The sequence below is a fragment of the Paroedura picta genome, chromosome 14 (assembly GCF_049243985.1).
Source record: "Paroedura picta isolate Pp20150507F chromosome 14, Ppicta_v3.0, whole genome shotgun sequence".
NCBI lineage: Eukaryota > Metazoa > Chordata > Lepidosauria > Squamata > Gekkonidae > Paroedura > Paroedura picta.
Genome location: NC_135382.1, coordinates 29,454,929 through 29,466,117, shown reverse-complemented (window position 1 = coordinate 29,466,117; position 11,189 = coordinate 29,454,929). Strand labels below are relative to the sequence as shown.

The 11,189-nt window shown below is 40.8% G+C and overlaps 1 long non-coding RNA gene across 1 annotated transcript; it reads right to left on the bottom strand.

Annotated features, from left to right (window-relative positions):
* Window positions 1-1,392: 1,392 nt before the first annotated feature.
* On the bottom strand, window positions 1,393-10,533 carry LOC143823470 (uncharacterized). The gene is made up of 3 exons (XR_013226488.1): window positions 10,491-10,533; window positions 7,414-7,608; window positions 1,393-1,678 (listed from the first exon to the last, which is right to left on the bottom strand). It is a non-coding gene; the product is annotated as an uncharacterized LOC143823470 (long non-coding RNA).
* Between the last annotated feature and the right edge of the window lie 656 nt (window positions 10,534-11,189).

The window sequence follows — 11,189 nt, the reverse complement described above, 5'->3', positions numbered from 1 at the left end:
GATTGATTCCCAAGGTGGCTAACGAGTATCCATAAAATGTAATATAATGTACATAACGATTATATCTCATCAAACGTTGTATGAAATCAAATGGACCAGGAAGAAAAGAAAGGAAATATAGAGTGTTAATGATGCTCTTGCATCACCTATGTCCCATTTATGGCTGGAGATATTGTCCTTTCTTCAGAATAAAACATGACATGGAAGGCCAAAGGTTAAGTTGCTAATCCTAATGGCTACCAAAAAATTTTGTGTCTTAGCTTTTCATGTGACATTTATTTGAATTAAAAAAAACATGAGTGCATAACACCTGTGAAGATGAGACCTTGAAATTAATGAGTATTAAAGCATGGGAAAGTGTTACAGCTTCCTGTTAAGACTACAGTTGACTTCTATTAAAGGAAACTTATCATTCCCTGAAGAAAAAGGAGGGCTTTGTTTGGATACGGGCCCAGCCAGGAGTCTTAAATAGATGTTTCGCTAACCCGAAGATTCTACCATAATAACTGTATGTGACTATATAATTTCTTCTCGACCCTAAAGTAGAGTAGTCATAATCTTTTTAAGAAAAGGAAGAAAGGGGAGGGGGGAATGAAGTATACACACAACCATAGCTTTTTGAAGTGGTTAGAGAGTGATGCTTTGGAGGTTGTTTAGGATAAATGAATAGCTTAAGAAATAGGGTACTTTCCACAGGAGATTAGGATAACTGCAGGTTACCAGCTTTGAATGTTTGAAGCTGTGCAGCAGTATTTTTGAAAACTTTGAACAACATGTGTTGGATCGAGTCTGGGTTTGGACTTCACTACCAATTGCAGGTTTTGTTTTGCCAAGACTTGTACCCGGAACATGCAAAGTGGACCGTTGCATCCTTTCTTTTTATAATGTTTTATTACGGAAACAAAACTGAACCAGATGTTTGGGTTGAAAAGGACTCGCCCTCGTTTTCTGTAAGTTATTTTCAGGGGACATTAGGAAGGAATCCAAACAATTCTGAGTGGGTGTGGGTGTGTGTTTTTAACTAGTTATTACATTTGAACGTAGCAATGAAGCTTTTTATGCATTCTTATTTGATTTCTCAACTGTTCTTCGTTTCAGCGTGCATTAGAGTACAGCAAGGGGGGGGCATTCAGAAGGTCTTTCAGTTTGCAGCAGTACGTAGATCCACTCACGTGAAGGGGCTGAGAAATCAAGGGTGATGATGATGTCATCCGTTCAGTCGTGTCCAACCGTCGGCGATAGGAAACTTTCCGCCACACATCTCCGTCAATGACTGCTTCTTTTCGTTGGTTCATGGTCATCCCTGTGTCGGCTTTGACCGTGTCGAGCCAGTGGATCCTTTGGCAACCACATTTCCTTTTGCCACTGACCATGCCGAGCATTAATGGTTTTTCTAAAGAGTTTGATCAAGGGCAGGGAGAGTAAAAATATGAAAGCAAAGTCACAGCTGATTGGAGCAACAAGGCTGTGTATGAACAGGCATAACAGTACAAATCAGCACAAGAGAATGGGAGATCTGCTCAGTGTGGGTGTGCTTGTGTGGTCCTTTGCATGCACTGTGAAGCAACTGATTTCACAGGGGACATTCGACATCATGAAAATTTGCTGCAGCAGTAGACTGTATCTGAAACAAACCACTTCCCAGCATCTTCTAGCCTCTTCCCCCTACTGAATAAGCCTGGGGAAAAAGAACATAGATAGCAAATTAGTTCACCCAGGCATTTCTAACAATGTATTTCCTGGTTAAGTTTACATGACCAGGTCACTACCATAGCTAGAAGCAGAGAGAAAAAACATAGATGCATTCATTCATATGTTTATCCCTTGCTATAGTTAAGTCTAAGACCAAGAAATCATGAGAAATGTTTGTGCTCTGAACTCTCAGCCCTATAGTTAAAGATGTTCCTGTACCTATGAATCAAGTAAAGCAAACTTCTATCAAATAAAGCTGCAAAGATATAAAGATATTTTAAATATAAATGGGGGGGGGCTATTGAGTCTTCCTTGGTGGTCTCCCATCCTAACACTAAACATGTCTGTCTCTGTTTAGCTTCCAAGCTCTGACAAACATGAGCTAGTCTGGACTATTCAGATTGCAGAAAACTACTTCCTCCATATAAATCTACAAAAATCTAAAAAAAATTAAATATAAGGATTTGGGCATTTCATTATTTTGGGAGATTTTAATGCCCGGATTGGTCCTAACAACTCTATTATTGGTACACAAATGGGCTATACTAATGATGCTAATATTCCCATTGTTCTTTCTATGGAGCGACACTCCAAGGATACCATCATTAACAAAGCTGGCCTTAATTTAATAGAATTTTGCATTATGCATAATATAGTACTGTTAAATGGACTTTCCTCTTTTGCTTTTGCCAATGAATTCACTTTTGTTTCCATGTGGGGCTGTAGTGTAATCGATTATTGCATGTGTTCACCTGCAGTATTAGCCAATGTTAAGTTCTTTGTCATTGGCACGCGAACAGAAAGTGACCACCTTCCACTAGAATTGGTATTATATCAACAAGAAGGTCACCTTGCCAGTGGCCTCAGTCAAATTGACCAGGACTCTGGGATTATATAAGGATTTGGAATCATTTAATTTTATTTTATACAGTTTAGGTTATCTCAACCAAGGAATTTAATCCTCCATTCAGAAGATTACTTCTGTGGGAAGAAGACAACCTTCCATGACCGGAAGGAGTCTTCTCATTAGAAAGGTTGCTTGGGTCGGATCCAACCCCATGGTTTGGATGTCATGTCTATTATTTAGAGACTATTTGACCAAAATGTTGTGTCTTGTGTGAAGAACTACTGGAGAGATTTAGTCAAAATACAATTGTGCTTTTAAATGAATAGATCAGGGATACAAAATAGTAAACATAATTTAGGGATGAGTTTAAAAGAACTTTTAGTGATTATGATAGTCAGTACTGAGTTTCAGTAAATCTGAATTTTCAGAAAGACCTATAATTTGAAGATTTCTCCCCCCCCCCCCGAGGTATAAGCTGTGTTATCAAGTTCCTTTTCTTCCCAGAAGAAGATTAAAGGACAAGTACTGAATTGTAACAGGCTTGATTGAAAGCCTAATATAATGCTACAGAAGAGAGGACAGGCGAGCCAAGGACATAATGCAAGAATGAGAAAAGTTCATTTTCTTGAGTCACGTTAATTTCAAAGCTGAAATATAATGTGCTAATAGAAAATCCACCATGGTTGTAGACTGCAGCTAGGGGGGAAAAAACACACACCCATATATGACAGTGAACTGGCTGGCTCAGGTAGATGACAAAAGCCACAAAACTGTCCATGGACACATGGTCTCTGTCTTCCTGGGTGACTCCAGTCACACTAAAATATGACTCTGTAAAGTCAACAAAAGAGAAGGAATGTTTTAGAGAAGGAATGTTGAGACCAGCAGCATATCCCTCAAATGGAGAAAGCGGAATTCTCCATGAGATAACAACAGAAAAGGAGATCTTGAGGAAGAAGGATGGATTTCCTAATTGCTCTTCCCTCTTTCACAATTCCCCATGGGCCCACATACACACAATGTTGATACACAAAAAGCATTTTAACAGGGACAAATATGAAGACATATATTTTAATCCCCCCCTCCCAATAAAAGTATAGGACAGGGATAGTGTTGTTGTTGTTGTTGTGGTTACGTACGAAGTCGCAGATTTCGGAGGTGGAGCTTAGGCAGGAACCTCAGCTAGGGCATAATGCCATCATGTCCACATTTCCAAGAAGCCATTTTCTCCAGGAGAATTATAATACATGTTTTCAATAAATAATAAATAAATAATCTCTCTCTCTCTCTAATATGGAAATCAGTTGCAATTCCAGAACTCCAGGCTCCACCTGGAGGTTGGCAAATCTAGACAAGAGAGACCTGACCTGGCAGCAGTCAAAGCCAATGGATCCAAGAGTGGCATCCATTGCAGAGTTACACCTTAATAAGTCCATTGAAGCCACAATCGAGGGAGACATGATCACTGTCTTGATATATCTGAAGGGGGGCTATGTTGAAGATGGAGCAGAATTGTTATTTCAGCAGGGGGAAACCAAAAGGTTGTTTTGGGCATCCCAGTTGAAGAGGGATGTAGCAAACTGGAATGTGTCCAGAGGAGGGCAAGAAAAATGGTGAGGGGTTTGGAGACCAAGATGTATGAAGAAAGGTTGGGGGAACTTGGTCTGTTTAGAGAAGAGACGAATGAGAGGGGATCTGATAGCCATTTTCAAGTATTTAAAAGGCTGCCATATAGAGGATGGAGCAGAGATGTTCTCTCTTGCCTCAGAGGGATGGACCAGAACCAATGGGATGAAATTAATTCAAAAGAAATTTCGTCTAAATATCTGGAAGAAGTTCCTGACAGTTAGAGCATTTTCTTCGTGGAACAGGCTTCCTTGGGAGGTGGTGAGTTCTCCATCTTTGGAAATTTTTAAACAGAGGCTAGATGGCCATCTGATGGAGAGGCTGATTCCGTGAAGGTTCAAGGGGGTGGCAGGTTACAGTGGATGAGTGATAGGGATGTCCTGCATAGTGCAGGGGATTGGACTAGATGACCCATGGGTTGAACTAGATGACCTTCCAACTCTATGATTCTATGACATTACAAAGTATCAGATTTCCGCTTTCCAATGGAAATTGCTGTCTTGAAAAGTGCTGAACTCTCCCCCACTGGTTGGCAAGTGCTGGGGAATAAATATCTGAATAAACAGAGGAAGCCTTCCCCTATCAGAGGAAGATTCCTTCCATCAGGAAAAAGCTTCCTCATTTAACAGAAGGAAGCTATTAGGTTAGTGATCCTATGCCAACCTGATCCATGCCAAACATGAATCGAAGTGCCTTCTTTGCATGAAAAGGAAAGAGGCAGCCAAAGATCCTGGGAATGAATGAGATCTGGCAGCTGATAGCAAAACATTCTGCATGGAAATGAATGGGGAATTAGAGAGGACTCCTGGAAATATATCCTACTGCAGGCGCAAAGGGGCCAAGCTGTAGAGATGTTACAACTTCTGTCCTGTCTAGCTCCCTACCTGCTAGCCAGCAACACTACAGATCAGCGAGCTGGTATTTTTCATTGACCGCCATAGTTCATTCATATCCCTAAGGCCCCCTTCCATCCAATTGAAAATAAGGAGGCTTGTGTAAGTATCCATTTGTATGCTCAACTTGTTTTTCGAATTGACAATATAGTTCATAACATAGATGGATACGGTTCTCCTCACAGTACCCAGGTCCTCTGGAACACAAAGCACTAATGTATGCTAAATTTACTCCACTAATATGTAGATTCATCTATCAAGAAATGGCTCTAGAGAGCTTTACTGTTGTTTATAGCACGGGTGCCAAGCGGTGCGTAGCCAAGCGATTCATTTTATGTGATATATAATCATTTGATTTTAATTAATAACACTTGCTACTTAGGTTAGTGGGACTGGAGCACCTAGGCATTTCAGCAACTTTATAAAAACGGAAAACGTAAACATTTCAAGGATCGGAAATCCGCATGCTGGCTTCTTGGGAAACACCCTGGGCAACTGAAGGCGGAAGTCTGATATTCCATCTAGGCCATTTTTTTCTCCTGCCCTTCTTCCAAAGCGCTTATAGTGACCTGCATAATACAGTCTGTGTTTTGTTCAATAACTGAATTTGGAGGTTGTTTTGGATGAGAGAGAGAGAGTAAGCGCTTTCACACTTGCTGTAGAATGCACTTTGAATCCACTTCCAGTTCACTTTGCAATTGGATTTCACTGTGTGAAATAGAAAAATCCCCTTGCAAATGATTGCAGAAATGCTGTGAAAGGGTGTTATTCAGCATGCATGAGGGTGCCCAGTGTGACCTAGTGAGCTTCCTCTGAAAACACGGGGCTTTGAACCTGGATCTCCCAATTCTGAGTCTGACCATCTCACCATATTGGTTTGCAATTGGAATTAAACTATAAGCGTTAGTTAACATAGTGGATTCTAACCACATTATTTCTAATTTCTGACCTGGGCTGATTCTGTACTTACTTTGTTTATTGTGTTGTGGATCCTGCTGAACTCAGATCCCCCTTACATTCAAGCAGAAAGTGTTCTGCACTCGATTGTGGAAATTCGGAAAGGAGGGGGGAGCCAAGTGCAGCAGGAGTCTCTTTTTTTCTTGAATGGGGGTGGTGGGGGGAAGTGGACTGGAGACAGCAGAGGAAGGGGAAAAAAACAAGTGGCAAATCTCTGCTGAGAGAAGTTAGGGTTTCCGGGGTGTAGTCACTTTAAGGGAAGCCTTTCAACTGGGAAGACTTTGGACTGACGTCCAGGCCAATCAGGGAAGACTTCCTTGCTACAGCTGTTCGAAGCATGAGGCAGAGTTATTTCGCAAAGGCCACAGATCTGCACATTTATTCATGGCAGTTTTTGGAATATGGCAGCTTATATCCACTCCAGGATATCATGGGGGAAATGTAGGGTCACCACGAATTAACCATGTTTGTTGCAAAGGGAAAATTTAAAGTGTCCAAACTCAAAATGCAAATCGAATTCAGTGTCGACAAGAGGGATTCATTCAAACTGGGACTGGGTAGAAAGCCCTGTGCAGACTACACCCTGGTCACAGTTGCCTAAAAACTGATCCTATCTAAGTTAGACTACTACAGTAGTCTACATGAGTCTATAGAAGAAGCAGTCTGGAAGCTACAACTTGTTCATCATGGAGTGGGAAGATTGTCAACTGGAGAGAGCTGTGGATCATTGTTAGAGCAGTTTCTTTAAGTGCATAAGGACCCAGTCTCAGTCCCTGGCAAGTCTCATTGAAAACAATTACATAGTATGTGATACGAAAGACCTCTCCCCAAGACCTAGAAAAACCTTTGCCGGTTACAGTACACTGATCTGGCAGGCAGATCAGACCACATGACCTTGATAGACCAATGTTTGTCTCAGTTCAAGGCAGTGTTTAAGCCAAGTGTTTGATCTAAAATGGACCCAGGGGGCATTTAGGGCTTGACAGGTCAGATCCAGCACTTTGAAACAGGCCTGATTGGGGGGACAACGACGACTAGGAAAGCAATGCAGTTATTTCAATATGTTCTTGCCTGTTAATGTTACTTAAAATTATCTAAAACAGCTAACAAGACCCCCCTCCTCTCCCCCCCCAACTCCCCAATTTCCCACCTTCCTCAGTTTTCTAATGCAGACAGGCCAGAAATTTCTTTTTTGTCATCAGTGCTGAGAAACCATAGTTTATTTATAACGTTTAAAAATTTATACCATTCTTTTGTGCTATTTTAACCATTTTATTGTTTTACTGCTTAAATTTTAATGTAATGTGATACTGACCCTGCTGCTGACTGCCCCAAGACAGCAAGTCCGAGAGGACTGGTATACAAATGAAACTATAAATAAATAAATTTAAAGCTTACCTGTGTATTCAGCGCCAGCTGGAGATTCCAAACTAAATTGCTTGGGACGCTATGAGTCTTTGCCAGCTGGATATTGCCCAAAAGTTACCAGCTGGTCACACTTGCCTGGTTGATTCTACTACAAATTGTTTTCTGCATAGGATTCCCATCCTTCAGGTAGGCCTGGGGTTTGCTATTATTACAGAGATCAGTTCCCTAGGAGAAAATGGCAGCATTAGAGGTCAGAGGCCAAATCTCTGCTGAGCTTCTTCCCCTCCCCAGACTCCTCCCCCAAATTTCCAAAAATTCCCAAGCCAAATTTGGCTACTTATTTCTGCAAAATATCCTTCATGGAACATATTGCTCTGGTGGTGACTCTCATACACGGTTCCTTAACAAATGGATCCAGGAATCCAATGTTCCTTTGGGGGCGGAAAATACAAATTATCTATAAATATTTGATTCTTTGGTACCATTTGCATCGTAAGGCGGGAGGCAGTAGCCGTTCATCTCCTGGAAGCCGTATTGCTTAGTAAGCGTTCTATTAAAAACCAATATAATGAGGAAAGGCATGGAACTCAACCAAAAGATGATCACCCAACCGAATGCCAAGTATGTATTTATAAATATTGCTACATCTGCAAGTGTCCCATTAATCAGCTTATTCTCCCTCGAAGTTTGAGGACCCTGCGAACATAGGGTTGGAAGCACAGTGACAACAGTTATTGACTTATAGTGTTAATGATATGACAGCTTGTTATAAATTACTAGAGGTTAATGGGGTAAATAATTAATCCAAATCCCTCACTTGGAAACTGATGATGCTTCCTTTCCCTTTGCTTTCTTTCATGAATATGGATTGAAAACAGTGTCTGAAGAGGAACGGAAAGCCAGTTCGTAACAGGGGGCAATTAAAATGAAGGCTGTGCGGCTTGCCTGGTGTGTTTTGTGTGTTTTTTTTAAAATGAGATTTTGGCATGTGTGTTTTGTCTTTGAGGGTCTTCCAAGACAAACCGAATATTTCAAAATTGAGCTTTGCTAAAGGAGCCTTAGCTGTTAGCCATGTGCTGGAGCCAGCTTATGGACTGATTTCAAAAATGCCTGCCACACCTCTCTGGAAGACCTTCTTGAAGGGCCACGCAAAGATAAACATGGTAAAAAAAGAAAATCACGAAACAAATAACAAATAATTAGAGATAACTAGATTTGAAAACTCCTGCCATAAAACCTAGTCATTAAAACCCAGTCAGAGCATAGAAACTACATAAGATGTGTCACAGTCCAAAATGGCCCTCAGGAAAAAAACAAAACAGTCCACAGTATAGAAGCAGATTGAGAAAAAAAAACAATTTTGGAAAGATCAACCCCCCTTATTCAGAAGTCTGGGTAAAAAAGAAAGGTGTCTTAAAAATGTTAAGTGCCAAGCAAGTCTTAGGAGAAGAGCATTCTTCAGACAAGTGTCTGGTTGCCATATCACTCCTGTGAAAGGCAAGGCACAGAGGTCAGAGCTTGAGAGAAGGAACTTGTGGAGAGGACATCACCAGAGAAGAATCACCAGCCTGCCAGATTCCTCATGACAAGGCCTGTTATCCAGAAAATCCTTCCTGACTAAATGGGGAATTTTGTTTGAATGAAATTTTAAAAAATAATAATGGATAGGCTGCTTCTATCAGAAGATTCCTTCCTTTGGAACAAGATGCCCAAGAAAAGACTTATGCAACCTTAAGGCAGCCGTGACAACTCTTGAGGTAGTTTGCTGAAAAGCTTCCATCTTTTGCCATGGAGTAGAATTGAGAAAAATCTAGAATCTTTAACAGAAGACATTGTGGGACAGTGATGGATACATCAGGGATGCTTACAGAATGTATAACAGCACCAAAATAAGATAAGTGGTATCAACCATGTTATGATGTGCTGTGTGCATGTGTCTGCATCATGCTAAGGAAGGAGTCAAGTGTTCTTGAGAGTTTCAGATAAGGGTGCAGGAATCTTTTCCACATTTAGCAATGGCAGCTCATAGTCCTCCAACAAATGGCCACATGTCTCACTACTGTATAGTTTTCAAATGGAATCTCTGCACACAGACTTTCACATAGGTCAGCGTACCACCCGAGGTGTTATTACAGGAAGAAGAATTTCAGTGTGTGTGCTTTGCTGAAGCAAGGAGCAGCAGTAATTAAAACTTTCTGCTCTCTCCATCTGTTGATGTGTAGACATGTAGTCTGCTTGAGCCAGCCATAGAGGCTTGCAATGTGTTTTCTTTGTAACTACTTTTTTAGCTTTAGTACTCTGCTTCAGTAAGGAGACTGAAGCAGATGAATAGGATATATATTGCTCTTTAATCTTTACTGGAAAGATTATTCTCTCTTTTTAAACCTCAAAGCGTCGTGAGTCTGGATCTGTGCCTCATCCACAACGGTAGCTAATAACTACATACTTTCAAAATGCTCTCTTACTCCACAGCACTAATTATCTAGAGGGACCTAGGACAGAGTCTAGTCCAAAAGTCCCAATACAATCCCGCTCAGTTTTAGTCTAATAAACCATATAGGGCTGTTGTGAAGATAAAATGAAGGAGGGGGGATGATATACATTGGCTGAGCTCCTTGTGAAAGGGACAGCATTTTCAAAAGTACTAAATGAAAACGTAAGTACCAAATACTGGATAGATGGCACCTTCTTACACTGCTTGTGATCTTCCAGGTGCCTCTCACTGGCTGTACTTGGAAACATATGGAATATGGTGAGTGCCACCTAAGGAGTTTGTACATTTGGCCCTACACCAATTCTGTGGCTTCTTGGCACATTTTTTTTAAATAACCGCTTGATAAATGTGAACCAATTAACATAGTGAACTCGATTTTCTTTTTATAGATACTTGATGTGTTATATGCTTAATATGGCCGAAGAACTCAACATGAAAACCAGGAACGCTGAGAGTTCTTTTCACACGAGGAGATTGTTTGGGTTGCTATTTTTTCTTTCCATTTTTCGATCCACAGCCTACGAAAAGCAGTTTGATAACCGTGGTCCAAAGCACTGAGAGAAATAAGGTAAACTCTACATAAAGATTTATAGGACTCTAAATTAACTCTCACCACTCAAGAAATCAATCTTAGAGCTGTCACCGATCCTTGACCGCCACAGTCAGAACTAAACTCTCAGGAAGTATTAACAATGGGCTAGAGTGACACGGTGACAGCAAATGTCACTCTGCAGCTGCATACATTTCCTACGTTTGGGTGTCACTGCCACCTCATAATGAGGATGAAATAGAAATGGGGAGAGACACAGCGAAGAGCAAGAAACAATAATGTATTGAAAGTATTCCTTATGCAGGAAAGTTAAGTACTGAGGAACTGTCTGGTTAGCAGGAAGATAGTTTGGAAAGGGAGGCCGGCAGGTGAGGGAAGGGATAATCTGCACATTATTTATTCTGGCCCAATACAAAGCTGGAAAATGCCCTCCATTCAAATTGATTCACATAAATATATTTCCTCTATGAGTTTGTTTTAAAATATTTATTCCCCAGTTTTCCCATCATCATAAAATGTCTAATTTCTTTTACGCTACATTCTCTGGTGTTATTGCATACAAGATTATCTATCTACCTACCTACCTACCTACCTACCTATCCATCCATCCATCCTTGAAGGCAATTCATAAATTCCCATTGGTTCAGATTGCAGCAGCCTGTAGGGATCATATTGCACTGATGTTGCATTCATTGCATTGGTAGTCTATTGCTTTCTGAGTCCAGTTTTATTGACCTTTAATGTCCTTCATGACATGGGACC